At 42.7% G+C, this 17,635-nt stretch overlaps 1 non-coding gene and 1 pseudogene across 1 annotated transcript; one reads left to right on the forward strand and one right to left on the reverse strand.

Annotated features, from left to right (window-relative positions):
- The window catches only part of LOC136140868 (zinc finger protein 814-like), a 53,137-nt pseudogene that overhangs the window by 25,718 nt on the left and 9,784 nt on the right, over positions 1-17,635 (reverse strand).
- On the forward strand, positions 9,562-9,668 carry LOC136141590 (U6 spliceosomal RNA). The gene has a single exon (XR_010657763.1). It is a non-coding gene; the product is annotated as a U6 spliceosomal RNA (small nuclear RNA).

Raw genomic sequence — 17,635 nt, forward strand, 5'->3', positions numbered from 1 at the left:
CACCACTTCATTTAAAGCCAAAGACACTCCTTTCATCCAGGAAATTTAAAAGGATTTAGGTGCTCTGTGTCAGAAGCCAGGGTCCAAGATCAAATTTTAGAACAAAAGATGCTCCCAGGGGAATTCCCTGGAGATCCAGTGGTTAAGGCTCCACTCTTTCACTGTTGTGGGCGCGGGTTCGAGCCTTGGTCAGGAAACTACGATCCGACAAGCTCCGCGTCGCAGCCAAAAACAAAAACAAACAGAAAGCTCCTAGTGCTCTTATCTCTTAGGAAAATACAAGGGTTTTGGGAGCGCTGGGGAACCAGGCAGAGTCATATATATATATTTGCTGTTATTTCACAACCCATCTCCCAGAGGTCTTTCCAAAGAAAAGCCTTCTTTCATACCAAGATTTGCAAGAATATTCACCATAGTAAAATATCTGGAGACAGCCCAAGAAAGAGGATGGATGAATGGGCTTCTCCACATAGTGGAGCATTATCCCAGCCCGATAGCAAGGGAATCAGAGAAGTGTCACAATTTACCCCGCAGAATGCCCCTGTTCCAGCATTCAGGCCATTTCCACAGGGCACCTTCTAGCTTCTCAATGAGACTGAACCCTAATTTCCTATTGGAAGCCAGATCACAAATGTGTTCACAATAACTAGCATGTGAGCTTTTGCCTCGACTGTACACAGAATCTGTTTTCTCCAAACTGCTCTTTCAAACTGATTTTGCAAATAAGCCTTCCCTACCCCCACACATTCCATCTACTGGAAGAAATGCATGGAAAACATTGGACTTTTCTGGTATTTGTTAATAAAATTGCATTCTGCAACTTTCAGTCACCATCTTCTTTAGGTCCAGTTTAGCTATTAAATTGCCAGTAAATTAAATGATTATATATTATTTAAATACAAAGGGTCCCTTTCTTCAGTTAAGGCCTCTTTCTAAGTTTCCATCTTCGCTCCCCACCTTTTTAGGTGCCTGTGGCTGCACTAGGCATAAAGGGTGTGGACAGAGGACAGGGCAGCAGGCAGGGAAAGTCTCGTTGGACCACTGAGCTTGGAACTCACTGTCTTACTGTAACCGAAAGTGGGGTCCGGCTGCTCGCCACTCAAAAGCCAATAAAGAGGCCAGGTTGGTGGAAAGGAAAGTGCTTTATTTTGGATGCCGGCAACGGGGGGATGGAGAGGGTGGACGCCTGTCCTAAGGCTGACTCCACCCCCACCCCCACCCCCCCCCCCCCCCCCCCGCGACAATCAGTGGGCAAGAGCTTTTATAGACGGAGGGAGGGGACCACATGCAGAAACAGCACAGTCAGCTCTAACAGTCATCTTGAAATTGGTCATCTGTGCTCTGATCAGCGTCATCTTGATTGTTTTAAGCACAATTAGTCTTCAGGTTCAGGGTCTGTTCTTTCACCATTTCTTTGAGGCCAATTCTCGAAATTGTGGCAGCTATGTCATGGCTACAACCTGGTCATCATGCTGTTAACTTCTTCCACCTGGTGGGGGTTTCAGTATCTACAAGAGAGCTCACAGGATATGGCTCAGAATATTATCTATAGTCCTTAAGGAGGAACTAAAGATCCTTGATTTTTGCTTAATGACTAAACAATTATTATTTGGTCTCCTTTGACTGTTTTCCTTTGTTTCTGCATTTTCTCACTTCTCTGATTAAGCTTATTCTTTTGCTAAAGTTTTTCCACAGACAAAAGCAGGCTGAGGACATGGTGTGTGTGGAGGGGCAAGGACCATAGGGTCCTGCTCCGTTTCATTCTCACGTGGGACACACGCCAAAATTTTAAAGAATAAACACCAACATAACACATCCATTCATTTATTCAACAGATATTTATTGGTTATTTGAAATGTACCAGATGCTTTTCTACACACCTGAGATACTTTAGTGAACAAAACTGAGAAATTCCCTGCTCTTCATAAACTTACTTTTTTTGGGGGGAGGAGTGAAACAATAAATGGAAAATACAATCAGGAAATTACATTCTTTTTTTTAACTGTCTTTTAAATTTTATTTTCTTTCCTTTTTAAATTTTTTTTTTCCTTTTTAAATTTTTAATCTTATTTAATTATTATTACTTTTGGCCGTGCTGCAAGGCAAGTGGGATCTTAGTTCACGGACCAGGGATGGAACTTGTGCCCCCTGCAGTGGAAGTGCGGAGTCTTAACCACTGGACCGCCAGGGAAATTGCCACATTTTTTCTTTTTTAAATTATTTTTATAAAGCAGTACTACTTTTTAAAATTATTTTTATAGAGTACTATGGAAATAAACATACGCACATACATAATTTATATACATCACATTGGGGCCACAGCCAAGGAAGATTTTAGTGTGGAGGGAACACTTTTGAGGGCAATTTTCTGGTGAAACCTAAGGTGGCGGTGGTAGGTGGAGGACTGGCGGAAGCGTCTCTGGCAAAGGGAACATACATAGGGCTTCTCTCCCGTGTGGATTCTCTCGTGAGCCCGAAGGTTGGTTTTGTGGCTGAAGGCCATTTCACACACGCTGCACATGAAAGGCTTCTCTCCTGCATGAATCCTCTGATGCACATGTAGGTCTGATGCCTGGAAGAAGCCTTTGCCACACTCAGCACAAATATATGTTCTCTCATTATTGTGTCTTTTCTGGTGAACTTTTAACCGAGAGAAATACCTAAAGATCTTGGGACACGTCTCACATTTGTATACTTTTGGGGCTCCGTGGACTCTTTCTTGGTGTTCCCCACGTGCAGAATTCCCCTCAGTGCTCTGGTGCGTAGAAACAGGCTCAAGGGTGACCTGGTCTGGCTTGAAGAGAAACTCTGGTTCCACCTCCACAAGGACATCTTGATAGGAGGGTCCTTTCAGGGATCCTCCCTGGGACCTGGAGGGGGCTGGACCTGCTCTTCTGGAGCTGAGTGGATTCTCCAAACAAACACCTCCTTCTTCAGGCCTCAGACTGTTCTCTTCTTGGATAATAAGCAGGAAAGGTATTTGATTGCTTGCACTAGTAATACGGTCATTTACTTGACAAGTTTTCAAAGAAATGTTGCCACCATTTTCTTTACCTTCACTTTCTGTAGCGGGGGAAAAAGGGACTCAGTGAAGTTATGCCCAAGAAAGAGTCCACACAGATCATCCCTCTGGTACCTGGGCTTTCCCCACTCACTTTGTCTTGTTTCCAGGGAAGTATCTTGAGGAATCCAGAAAGGTGTCCCCATTTTCTCTCTTGCTGGAGTTCCTGTCGACAACTGTTTTGTGAAGTGAACAATGACTTCTCTTAAGGACGTATTCTCACAAAAGAGGGCTTCCTGTCCCTGCATGTGGACGTGGACCTGTGAACAAAGCCTGATTACTATCTATAATAACTTCTTTCTCTACTTCCAGGCAACTTCAACAGACTACTTATTCCTTACACCCCCTTTCCCCTCACCCTGGGGGTCAGAACCCTCTACTTACTAAGCCAGGTGGCTTCATGCCATCATCGGTCAGACCTTCCATGAATTTCTCCAGGTTTCTGCCGCTTGCATTCCATTTCTCTTGTAAAGTGGACCTGTCACCGCAGCGGCCATTGATCATAAACTGTTCCAGGACCAAACGAGAAATTATGTCATCCTTGCTGTGTTTTTCTGGCTGCAGCCATGAGTGAAATAATTTATAGAGTCTTTGCAGCTCCTGCCTTGCACGTGAGTTATTATTGGTTTGAAATAAGCTGAGCTGAGTGCTCTGGACCTCAGAGATCCCCTCTCTCTCCTGGATGGCAGATCCTTGGCTGGGTTTAAGCTCTAGATTATCTGACCCAGGATCCTTCCTGGATGTTTCATCTTGAAAGGAGATTCTGAGGTCTAAAGCCATTCTTAACAAGAATTCTCAGAGAGCCGCAACTTCAGGGATTCAATCTCTGCTGACTTGTTTCTTGGGGGATCTCTTTCAACAACTGGTGGATGTTTAAGAACTGCGAGCTAGAAATAGAAGAGATATGTAATAAATTACAACACTGGTATAATTGAAAAGAAACAAACAAAATTCAGGTTCAGTTGAGTTCACGGATGAATTCTACTAGACATTTGGTGAATACACAAATGGAGAAAAGCGCAACCTCATCAGCCATCCCAGAAATGCAAAATAAAACTACAAGAACGTGCTACAAAATACCTACCAGAATCACTAAAATAAAATAGAGTTAGCATTGGCATGGATTGGAGCACCTGGCACTCTCAGTCACTGCTAGTGAGTACTCACGCTGGAAATGCTTTGATTAGTATGTGCTAAATCTGTATTTATGCATTCCCTGTGACTCATCAATTTTACTCCTCGGCATGTACTCAACGGAAGAATATACTCGTGTGCATCAAAGGCATATACAATAATGTTTCTATCAACATAATTCATAATATTCCCATGCTGTAAATAATCTAAATGTCCGACATTCAATGGGACAGATTACAATTAATTGATGCAGAGGCATATTTGATAGCAATAAGAAGAAATTCTTCATGCAACAACATAGAATAACCACAAAACAGAATGTCAAATGAAATAATCCAGGCACCAAACAATACATTTTATTTCTTCTTGTTTATGTTCATTGAAAAGCATATAAATACTATCAATATTATTTAGGATGTTGGTTAAAATTTTGGAAACAATAGTAGATCCTGGGATAGGTACATATGGAGGGCTCCATAGGATGACCCCATCCCAGTTTGCCTGGGACTAAAGAGAGAGTTCGTGTGATGCTGTACTTCCAATTTTAGCTGGCGATAGTCTACCTCTTGATCTTGGAGGTAGTTACACATGAGTGTTTCTCTGTAAAAATCCACCAAGTTATATACTTTCACTTTTCCTTTTTTCTGTATGTGCATTACATTTCAATTTTAAAAGTTCAATTTTAAACAGTAAATAGCGTCTTAAGTTGTAATTGGGCATGATTTAACTGAACGAAGGCGATCTAGTACAAAGATGTTCTTTCAGTCATTATAAGAAAACAAAATATAACAAACAATTGACAAGAAAGTGAATGAAATAGGACAGGCTGGAATCCATATACATGATTTCATCTTGTGTTAGAAACTCGTACATCAGACACAAACATCTGCAAAACCACCTCAGCTACACCCCGTGTCAGCCCAATGATACATTCCTCAGGAAATTTTCCTTTTACTTTCACCTCTTTCTTTTCTCCAATTACCCTTCCTTATGAAAAACATTTGTCTTTGCTTCACTGATCTTATCAAAGTTATAATTTTATATTGATCTGTTTCTTTCTTTTTAAAAGTAAATTTATTTATTTATTTTTGGCTGCGTTGTGTCTTTGTTGCTGCACATGGGCTTTCTCTACTTGCGGCGAGCGGGGGCTACTCTCCGTTGCTGTGCGCAGGTTTCTCACTGCGGTGGCTTCTCTTGTTGCGGAGCACGGGCTATGGGTATGCGGGCTTCAGAGCACAGGCTCAGTAGTTGTAGTGCACGGGCTTAGTCGCTCCACGGCATGTAGGATCTTCCCGGACCAGGGCTCTAACCCATGTTCCCTGCATTGGCAGGAGGGTTCTTAACCACTGCACCACAAGGGCAGTCCCTATTGAGCTGTTTGTATTGCCTATCCTTTTCTACTGGAGTGTAGGATTCAGAGGAGAAACTGAGTTTGTATTATTCAATATTGATTTGTGACTGCAAATCAATGATCTGGGCAACCACAGGCATACCCCTTGGGATGTCAAACAGATAAAAGATTTAATCCTCTTTCTATATCACTGCTCTATTTTTGTGTGTGTGTTTTTTTATATATATAGTCAACATTTCAAAGACTTGTATTATTGTTATTATTATTTTTGTCCACACCAAGCAGCTTGCAGGATCCTAGTTCCCCCAACCAAGGATCGAACCTGCACCCTTGGAAGTGAAAGCACAGAGTCTGGACCACCAGGGAATTCCCAGAGTTTTTTTCCTTTGGCTGCGCCATGCAGCATGTGGGATCTTAGTTCCCCGACCAGGGATGGAACCCACGCCCCCTGCATTGGAAGTTGGAGCTTTAACCACTGGACTGCCAGGAAAGTCCCTGGATTTGTTGTTGTTTTTTTTTAAAAGCAAACATTGTGCCACAAAATCAGAAAATGTGGGTGTTTGTTGGGATATGTGGGCTCCCAAATACCTAATTAATTTCTGTTAACTGATGTCATGTTTTATGTCAACCTCACCTGCTGATCTGATCAAACTAGCCACCCTCATCTCATCAATGAATGACGCAAAGATTATTCTAGGCAAAACCCTATAGGAGAAAGTTGAACACATCCTTGCCTTCCCCTAATCCACTTATCACACCTATTTAGTCAAACTTTTTTTTTTTTTTTTTTTGCGGTAAGCGGGCCTCTCACTGTCATGGCCTCTCCCGTTGCGGAGCACAGGCTCCGGACGCGCAGGCTCAGCGGCCATGGCTCACAGGCCCAGCCGCTCTGCTGCATGTGGGATCTTCCTGGACCGGGGCACGAACCTGTGCCCCCTGCATCGACAGGGGGACTCTCAACCACTGCGCCACCAGGGAAGCCCTTAGTCAACCTTTTTAAAATGTTAATCTGCTCAGGTCATGCTCCACTTAATTCCCTCCCTGGCTCCCTCTTGCTCTCAGGGAAAAGCACTAAGTCCTTCGTGGTTCCACCAGGCTTTGCCTGGGCCTGTCCTCATCCTTCCCACCCCACCTTAGGTACTGTGGCTGATTATCTACATCCTGGTATACTGGTCTCTATTGCTTTTCTTTTTTCTATATAATCCATACCTCCTCCTTCATCTGGGACTCCCCACGAGTTCTCTCTCTCTCTATATATATATATATATTATTTTTTGGCCACACCACATAGTATGTGGGAGTTTAGCTCCCCAACAAGGGATCGAATCTGTGCCCCCTGCACTGGAAGTGTGGAGTCTTAACCACTGGATAGCCAGGGAAGTTCCATGGGTTCTCTTTCTGGACTACCCCAGGCACACACAGACCACATGGTCACATTTGCAGACATGCACTCAATTTCACACAAACAAAGTCACGGAGCACTATTATGGCTAGGACCTTGGAATTCGAAATTGCCATATTTTGAATTTTCATCACAAGAAAAAGGAATGTAATGATGAATGCTGACGGATGTTAACTAGACTTACTGTGATCATTTCCCAATACATGCAAATACTGTATCATATGCAGTACATCTGAAATTAATACAATGTTATATGTCAATCATATCTCAATAAAAAACAGAACACAACAAAAACCCCCCAGACTGCCAATGTTCTCAACCTGCAGGCTGGCATTTACAAGCTGTGTGGCCCCAGACACGTTACGCATCAGGCCTCCATCCTTGTCATGGGGGCTCTGATCTCTAATGACACCCAGCTCAGAATTACCATGGGAGCTAAAAGGATTGATACATTTGAAGCACGTGGAGCATTCACTGGTAACTGACACACACTCTTTCATTTTCAGCCCCACCATCATCTCAATCGGCCGTGAACCTCCACGGCCACAAGATGCAATAAAAATGAATTACTAGAACATAAAATTAACAAAAAGCAATGTCAGACTAACAGACATTCCTAGGAGAAGTCTACTTCAGCCAAGCCAGATTTTGCACAGCCAGAGAAGCTTTCACAATCGACGATCCCCCATGCTTGAGAGACATCCATATCTTGGTACCTAGGAATTTTCTCCCCACAGCTATGCATAAATATACATGCATACACAATTGCACACACACACGAAATGGGAAACTTACCTCCTCCAGAAGACTGAACTTCAGACTGGGTAATCTTGAGCTGAAGGCTGAGGACTCGCTGTGACTCACTTTCTGAACTGGGTTCATCTGACGTGCCTTCCCAAGGCTCCTCCCTTTTATAGGATCAGGGAAAATAATGCATTTAAAGACGTGATTGGATAAAGTGTAACTGTTGATGGGATCTCTGTTGGAATCTTCATCAGCTGTAGCTCCAGCTTTTCAGTATGGTATTATATAACAGCCCTGGGCCTGGGGCAATAGGCCACAATCAAACACACATATTCCTGCAGTGAAATATAACAACATTCGCACTTAAGTGGGGATATAATGTTTAATCTCACGTCAAATTTTGTCCTATGTGAGTCTTATACAAAGTTAACACTTTCCAATTTTCCAACACTTGTGGATTGCAAGTGCAGAAAACAAGGCTAACATTCTCTCCTTCTGGGAATTTCCTGACGGTCCAGTGGTTAGGACTCTGCACTTTCACTGCTCAGGACACAGGGAACTAAGATTCCTCAAGCCCTGTGGCACAATGCGGGGGTGGGGGTGGGGGGATTCTCTCCTCCTGTGTATCGGGTCTGGTGAGTCAGAGGGTGCCCCAGGACCCCAAAGGAGGGGTTCCTAATCCAACAAAGAAATTGTAGGGGCTGAAACTAAGGTCAGTTAGTGGGAAGAGAAAGAGCAGTTCTTATTTTATATAAAGAAAACACATAATGTTTGATGGACTTGTGGGGACTGAGTTAGAGGAAGGGGTTAAAATGGGGAGAGGCTTCTGGTTTGAAAATGTGGTGGGAGGGGTGGGGTCTTACACTCACTAGGGGGAAAGCAGGAGGAAGAGATTTTAGGAAAACTCAGCACTTCTGTTTCCTGACTTCTTGTGGATTGAGTGACCACCTGGAAGATCAGAGAAGAGATAGGGAAGCAGATGGAATGTTTTTTGGAGAGAAGGGACTTTTGCAGCAGTCCTAACATTATCTGCTTTCAAGTTATATCCAGAATCAAGTCATGTTTTACCCTGCACTGCCCAGGCCCCATCATCCTTCCCTTGGATTAATGAGGTGAGCTCCTAACTGGCTTCCCCTCCTCCCAGTAGTCTTCCTTCCTTTCTTTTCTTTTTTTTTTTGGCTGAGCCACAAAGCTTGCAGGATCTTAGTTCCTGACCAGGGATTGAAGCCGGGGCCATGGCAGTGAAAGCACGGAGTCCTAACCACTGGACTGCCAGGGAATTCCCACACAAGTCTTTCTATTCCCAAAGCAGCCATCATAGGGACCCTGTTATAACTGAGCCTGGACACATGCCTCCTCTGTGGAAGCTCCCCAGTGGCTTCGAGTTACTTACAGCAGGGCTCAGACTGCCTCTGGTAAAAAAACTTCGCCGCTCCCAGTGGCCTCACAGTTTCACAAAGTTCAATAAAGCTAAATTATCAGGGACTTCTTAGTGGTGCAGTGGTTAAGAATTCGTCTGACAGTGCAGGGGACACGGGTTCAAACCCTGGTCCAGCAAGATCCCACATGCCGTGGAGCAACTAAGCCTGTGCGTCACAACTACCAAGCCTGCGCTTTAGAGCCCATGAGCCACAACTACTGAGCTCACGCACCACAACTACTGAAGCCCGCATGCCTAGAGCCCATGCTTCGCAACAAGAGGAGCCACTGCCATGAGAAGACTGCTCACTGCAACGAAGAGCAGCCCCCACTCGGTGCAACTAAAGAAAGCCTGCGTGCAGTAACGAAGACCCAACGCAGTCAAAAATAAATAAATAAATACATAAGTGAATAAATAAATTTATTAAAAAGAAAAAGAAAAGCGGTTTCATACTCGCTTCGGCAGCACATGTAATAAAATCGGAACGATACAGAGAAGATTAGCATGGCCCCTGCACAAGGATGACACACAAATTAGGGAAGTGTTCCATATTTTGTGCCCTTCCCTACCATCCTGAAACCCTTTGCCAATTCACACACACACACACACACACACACACACACACACAGAAAAGCGGTTTCAGTTACCACCTACAAGGTCTCAGTTCAGTCATTACGAGCTGTACCAGCTTCAGATTGTGGTGCTGGAACAGACCGTGATATCTGGCAAGAGGGGTCTGAGGAGAGGTCAGGCAGATCAGCTGCCCCTGGGCTGTCAGGCCATCCCCTCTCATCCCGCAGACTTTTGGGATGACAGCTCAGGAGACGCCTCCACCCTGGCTAAGTTAAGATGAAAACAGATGATCCTGGTCGCCTAGTGTGGTGAAAACTGGGCTCCCTTCCCTGGCCCATCTCCTCATTTCATACTCTTACATCTGCCAGGGCATCTGGCCTGACCTTGGCCATTCCTCCATACACACACAGAGCAACTCATACATCCAGGAAAAAGTAACTAGATACGGAAGAAGAATCGCAACCTCACAAAAATCATAGTAAGCAAAATATGTTATATAGTATAAAGAATTGGAAGTACAAAGAAATTAAAATAAGAGGATAAAATAATCCAGGACATGAGGAAAGAAAAAAGCCACAGGAGCAAGAAGATATGCTTCAAAAAATTGGGAAAATGTTGGTTATGGAAAACATTGATAAAGAAAGGACTGAGTAGAATACATAGGAGGATGGGGATATTTAAAGAATGAATCAGTGAGTCCGATGATCAGATTGAAGATGACATCTAAATGGCCAAGGGTAGGAGAATGAAATAGAAAGCATAAAAGAACAAAAGTTGTGATCAACCTGTGGGAAGGGATTTTCTCTGCTTTATGCCTCTGAAACAGTGGCTAACACCTATTGCTATTAAATACTAGTTGTGGGATACATAAAGAAAATGGAACTAGAAACACCAAGATCTGGATCCAAGTAGTCTCCAAAAGAGGGGGAAAACATGTGATGCCCGGGCAGGAGACATGGGGTGGTGGTGGGGGAGGATGGGGTTCAGCGGTCTAAAGTCAGGTGCAGACATGAGATCCTTTTTTTTTCTCCTAAATTATCCTTTTTTACTTTTTAAAAAACATCTTTGGGCTTCCCTGGTGGCGAAGTGGTTGAGAGTCCGCCTGCCGATGCAGGGGACACGGGGTCGTGCCCCGGTCCGGGAGGATCCCACATGCCGCGGAGCTGCTGTGCCCGTGAGCCATGGCCGCTAAGCCTGCGCGTCCGGAGCCTGTTGCACCGCAACGGGAGAGGCCACAACAGTGAGAGGCCCGCGTACAGCAAAAAAAAAAACCAAAAAAAACCCAAAACTTTATTGGAGTATAATTGCTTTACAATGTTGTGTTAGTTTCTGCTATGTAACAAAGTGAATCAGCTATATGTATACAAATATCCCCATATCCCCTCCCTCTTGCGTCTCCCTCCCACCCTCCCTATCCCACCCCTCTAGGTCGTCACAAAGCACCGAGCTGATCTCCCTGTGCTATGCAGCTGCTTCCCACTAGCTGTCTATTTTACATTTGGTAGTGTATATATGTCAGTGCTACTCTCTCACTTTGTCCCAGCTTACCTTTCCCCCGCCCCATGTCCTCAAGTCCATCTCTATGTCTGCGTCTTTATTCCCAGACACGAGATCCTTGAGTTGCTGGGCTCTGAAGGGCATGGTTGGAAGTGGCCAAAGTTTAGGGATGAGGCAGGACGACCCATGTGGGTGAGTCAGGGGACGAGAAGACAGAGGCACAGGTGACTGCTGTTGGGGGCACCATGAAGATGTTACCTGAGGGCATATGTATAGAGGCTGTCAGGAGTGGTAAAGAGGCCAGAATGCAAGAAGGCAAGGGTCCTGGGAATTCCCTGGAGGTCCAGTGGTTAGGACTCTGCGCTCTCACTTCTGAGGGCGTGGATTCGATCCCTGGTCGGGGAACTAATATCACACACACACACACACACGCATACAAAAATCCAAAAAAAAAAAAAAAAAGGCAAGATTCTTAATCAGGAAATGGCGCAGCTCATTTAACTTGAGGGGGTGCGGCAGGGTCTCTCCCATCTCCCAGTGGCCCTTAATCTTGAGCCATTTAGTATAGCTCAGAGACAGTTACCGACTTGGGTTCTTGGACTTTTGCCTTTTTTTTTTTGGCTGCGTTGGTATTCATTGCTGCGTGTGGACTTTTAGTTGCGGTGCGTGGGCTTATTGTGGTGGCTTCTCTTGCTGTGGAGCATGGGCTCTAGGCGCGTAGGCTTCAGTAGTTGTGGCTCGTGGGCTCTAGAGCACAGGCTCAGTAGTTGTGACGGACTTAGTTGCTCCACCGCATGTAGGATCTTCCCGGACCAGGGTTGGAACCAACGTCCCCTGTATTGGCAGGTGGATTCTTAGCCACTGCGCCATCAGGGAAATCCCTCTTGGAGTTCTTTAATCAATAGAAATTGGTTAAGAGGCCAGGGACTTCCCTGATGGTCCCGTGGTTAACTCTGAGCTCCCAATGCAGGGGGCCTGGGTTCGATCCCTTGTCAGGGAACTAGATCTCACATGCATGCTGCAACTAAGAGTTCACATGCTGCAATAGACCAGGGGCAACCAAATAAATAAATAAATAATTTAAAAAATAATTTAAAAAATAAAAAGGAATTGATAAGAGGACAGATGAGAAATTTAGGCAAGGCTTTATTGGGACTGGTGCTGCATCAGGAGGGAGCAAAAACAAGTAATAGATGCACTCGCTCTCTCCTCACGAAGAGGCAAGCTGGTCTCTTAAATGGGGGGAAGAGCAGGAGCGGATTAGTGGGTCTGCCTGCCCCCTTAGTGGTGTTCTGTGCAGGTATCATGCATAGTACACTGCTTTTGCTCCTGGCAGGCAGTCACCTCAAAGGTGGCAGTTGGGTTTTGGCCTTTTCATATCTTATTGTTTATAATTTGCCCCAACTTCTCATGCATATATTTTTAGCCCCTTAGAGTTTCTTTGTATTCTGTTGTTCAAGAAGACGTTTGTCCAGGTGCAAGTACTGCAGTAAAGGGTGTCAGGTCTCAGGTCCCAGCCTGTCTCAAGGTGAGGAGCCAATCTTTCATTATTTCACCTGCGGTGGCCTATCAGAACTGGGCAGCTGAGGGTCAGATCCCAGTCTTTCGTTTTCCTGTTGGATGTTAACGTCCAATCTCAGTAGAAAGGCTTTTGTTCTCTCTAAGGCTGTTGTTGATATAGATGATGCACACATCCATACTTACTATAACGCTTTGAAATTGATGGGGGTTTTTCCCCCTGTATCAGTAGTTTATTCCTTAATATTGATGGGGAGTATTCCATTTATAAATATAACAATTTCTTAACCATTCATCTGTGGATGGATGTTTGTTTTTGTTATCTAGTTGTTGGGTTTGAAGAATAAACTTCCTGGAAAGTGCCAATACGTACAAATAGTTCAGTGGACACAGGTTTCCATTTCTCTTATAGTTATACTTAGAAAGAAGTGGATGATTAACTTCATTAACTGCCAGTGTTTCCAAATTTATTTTTACTATTTTGCATTCCTACCAGCAATGTGTGAGAGTTCCACTTTTCTTCACATCTTCAACACCTAGATATTGTCAGTCTTTTAATGTTACCATTAAAATGAGTGTGCAGTGGGACCTCACTCTGGTTTTCATTCATATTTCCTTAAATAATAATACTGAATATTTTCATGTGCTTACTTATGATTCATATATCATATTTAGTGAAATGTGTTCAGATGTTTTGCCTATTCTTTTAGTAGTGTTGTTTACCTTATTACATGTTCTGTATACCTGCCTTTTGTCAGATATAGGTTTTTAAAATATTTTTTCTTAGGCCATAGATAGATTATTTTTCATTTCCTTATCAGTACCTTTTGAACTGTAAGAAATTTTAATTTTATTAAAGTCTAGTTTATCATATTTTTCTTTTATGGTTTGTGTTTTTTTCCTATGTAAGAAATCTTGGCCTAAAGCAAGAACAAAGAGCACTCTTCCTGTTATATTTAAGATGGTATATATTTCTATCTCATATTAAGGTTTATGGCCCATTTTGAGTTCACTTGTGAATATTTTGAGGGAAGGGTTGAGGTTCTTTACTTTTATGCATGAGGATATCACAGTTTTTCAGAATAATTTGTTGAAAATATTATCCTTTCATTTTTAATTTGGCAACTTTGTTGAAAATAAGTTAATTATATGCATGTGGCTCTATTTCTGGACTCTTCCATTGCTCCATTGTCTATCCTTTCACCAATACCACATGGTCTCATTACTATAGCTTCATAGTGTTGTTTTTTTTTTTTCATAATAAGTTTTGAAATCAGGTCTTTAAAGTCCAAATTTGTTCTATTTAAGAAAATAGAAAGTGCTTTGACTATTATAAGCCTTTTGCATTTCCATATATATTTTGTTATTTTTTTAAAGAGAACATATTATTGTCTTCATAATAAAAAAGATGAAGCTTGGAACTCGATTGCTTGGCCTTGTATATTCTTTTCTCAATTCACATGTGAAGCAAGGAGTGTGGGCTAGTAGCTAAGTGCTTGGACTCTAGAGACACACTGTTTTTCTAATTCGTCTGAGCTGTGCCATTTACCAACTGGCTGACCTTGGTCATGTCCATTCTCCTCAGTACTCAGGATTCATATCTGTAAATGTGGGAAAATGGGACATTGAACTGTACAGCTACGCAGTGCAATGAAGACCCCAACCAGGTGTGAAAGTGAAGAAAAATTCCCTGCAAAGAGAAAAGCATGTATTAACACCCCAAGGTTAGTGAGAACTTGGCTTGTTGGTATAGAGAGTGAAAGACTGCAGGGCTGGAGTGGGAGACTGGTAGGTAGTGAGATGAGCGGGGCAAGGGCTGCTGCATGTATGTTGGAGTCTATGATGAGAAATTTGGATTGTATTCTTACTACTCTGGGAAGTTGTGGGGATTTAGCATGACAAGACACATGATCTGTTGTTTTGTTTTTTTCAATGTCTTATTCCGAAATAACTGTATATTCACAGGAAGTTGCAGGTATAGTACAGAGTATCTTTCACTTAGTTTCCTCTGTGGTAGCAGCGTATGTAACCTTAATATCAAAACAAGGAATTTGACATTGGTTAAATCCTCGTATCTTTTTCACAGTTCACCGTTTTTACGTGTGTGTGTGCATGTGTGTAGTTCTATGCAGTTTTTTGTTGTTTTGTTTGTTTGTTTGTTTTGCGGTACGTGGGCCTCCCGCTGTCGTGCTCTCTCCCGTTGCAGAGCAGAGGCTGCGGATGCTCCAGCTCAGTGGCCATGGCTCACGGGCCCAGCCGCTCTGCGGCATGTGGGATCTTCCCGGACCAGGGCACGAACCTGCGTCCCCTGCATCGGCAGGTGGACTCTCAACCACTGCGCCACCAGGGAAGCCCCTATGCAGTTTTATCACGTGTAGAATCAGGTAGGCACAACCACAATCAAGATACAGAATTTTTTTTGGCAGGAGGCCAAAAGGTTATATGTGGCCCCCAAATGCAGATACTACAAGTCACATAAAGAGAGGGAAGTCTGATATGGAGGAGGATATGCCTGAAGTGAGAAGTATTTAGGGAAATAAAACCAATAGACCTTGAGGGCTAAAATCTTGAAAACAGCATTTGACATGAGTAACCAAGAATTAATATATTGCCAACAGGAATTTTGGTCAGGACCTTATAGTGACCATCCTGAATGGCTGGAGTATTTTTTTTTTTTAATTAAAAAACCACTGGACCGCCAGGGAAGTCCCTTGAGTTGGTATTTTAAAGGGAAGGCCAGGGAAATTTGCCCTTTAACTACATAAGCAAGAGCAGCCTTTAGGCACACTGGATGAAGATAAGAAATCCAGTGGGGTGGCATGAAGCTGAAACGTGTGGGGCAGTAGCCCATCTGTTCTCTGTAAGCACAACGATGAATGTATGCCTTGCACAAGTGTCTAGCAAATCCCCTCACGAGGGGATGTCATCAATGTAGCGCCATACTTGGGTGTGTGGGGACAGCTGGATCCAATTAATTTCTTGTCAGTTGAGGTTGTATGTGATGGCTGAACCGTTGCGGTATCCCATGGGCAACTAAGTAAAGGTGTATAGTACTGAGTTCCTACGCAAGCGAAGGAGAGGCTGTTAAAATAGGCACTGGCTAGAATACATGTAAGAGCAAAGTATTGGCCTGTGAAGATTGAACGGCACATTCACTTGAATTATGTGAGGTATAGGGGCCTCAATGGATGGGATCAATGTAGCTGTAATTCACCATGAGATGCCATTCCTCCTAGGACAATTAACATCTATGGTGGTGTCTCAGATCTAAACAAAATTGGTTACTTCTCACTTTAAGTTAATGAACCTGATCTGTATGTCAAAGATATTCTTTTGATATGTCTTCAACATGATTTCTGGTCATTTTATTTTCTCATTTAATGTGTTATTTTTGTCTATTAATTCCTTTTTTTATTTCGTGTTTAAATTTACTTGGAAAAGTTCGTGTAAATACACGAGGATAAATTTAACACACACACTTTCCTCCCCACCTGTATACGTATAAAACGAATCAATTATGGTTGAGGATCCTTTCCGTAACATTTGGATTTGCTTACATACAGTAGCATCTGTTCTCATTCTCCCGATATGACCTCCTGACTGATTCATTCCCATAGTGCTCTTTTAGCCCCTGCCAGATGCCTGTATACAGCTGCACGATTGTAGCTCGTGAGATATGCCCTTCAAGATCCTGCCCCAAAACTGTGGACAATAGGCAACTATTTTCTTCCCAAAACATTAGTGCTAATTATATTTATTATTACAGTATGCACCAAATATGGACAATTGGTATGTGACAAAGACAAAAAGATAGAAAGAGTTTTCAACAAATCCTAGTTTATATGCACTGGATAACTTTAGAAATTAGGACCTAAAATCTGCTCCTCTGTTAAATATGGGTGATAATATTGAGAATGTCTAGAGCTAATAGCACTTTAAATTATAACTGTGCTCCCTCTGATTGTTCTAAAATGTACTGAAATTCCCCAATCACTTTACAGAACCCCAATTATTATGAATTATGTTGGATTACTTATGGCTTTTCTGTCAACAAGAACAAAGACACAAAATATTAGAGGATTCATACTGAAAACAGTATGGTTTTGACTCCAAAATAAAATGCTGGAAAACTGCATCTCAACTTTTAATTTATACGTTTTTTTGTTTTTTTTTTTGGCCATACTGAGTAGCATGCAGGATCTTAGTTCCCAGACCAGGGATAGAACCCACACCCCCTGAAGCGGAAGTGTGGAGCCCTAACCACTGGACCGCCAGAGAATTCCCTAATATGCATTCCTTCTGATCCTTTGTGAGAAAAACATTTTCAAAGTTTGGGGGGGTTTTTTCCCTCAAGAACTACCTGTACTTGAAATATCTTGCCTGCTCTACTTTTGTTTCTTGCATAATTGAAGTAGTGAATTGAATAATTTAACTGAATAAGTGCCATTATTATATCAATAGACTGTCTTTTGTTTCCAATGAAAATTTTGGTTTCAGGGTGTAAGAATGTATCAAAACATCAAAATGTACACCTTAAATACATGCAGTTTATATGTTCCGTCAATTATACCTTCATGAAACAAATATTCAAAACCTGTCACTTCCTAATAATTTTATTATGTTTTATTATCATCTGTGTCCTACAGGTTATTGTAGCTACTGGTATAGTATGGCGGAGTTAGAATGATGGACCTCTGACAACTTTTCCCAACTCCATGTTCAGTGACATCATGTTGGCAGTTTGAAATTGGCCATGGTGGGAGTATTTATATCAGGGAAATTGGAAAACACTACAAACCAGGACTTAACTGTATTATTGAAAGCCTAGACTTAAGAATATAGGAACAATGCAGATTAAAATTGTAAGTATATGATGTATGTGGTAATTACATTGTACAGAATGCACAAAAATTGAGGAACAAAAGTGAGCATATT

This window comes from Phocoena phocoena, chromosome 20, assembly GCF_963924675.1.
Source record: "Phocoena phocoena chromosome 20, mPhoPho1.1, whole genome shotgun sequence".
NCBI classification, from domain to species: Eukaryota; Metazoa; Chordata; class Mammalia; order Artiodactyla; family Phocoenidae; genus Phocoena; species Phocoena phocoena.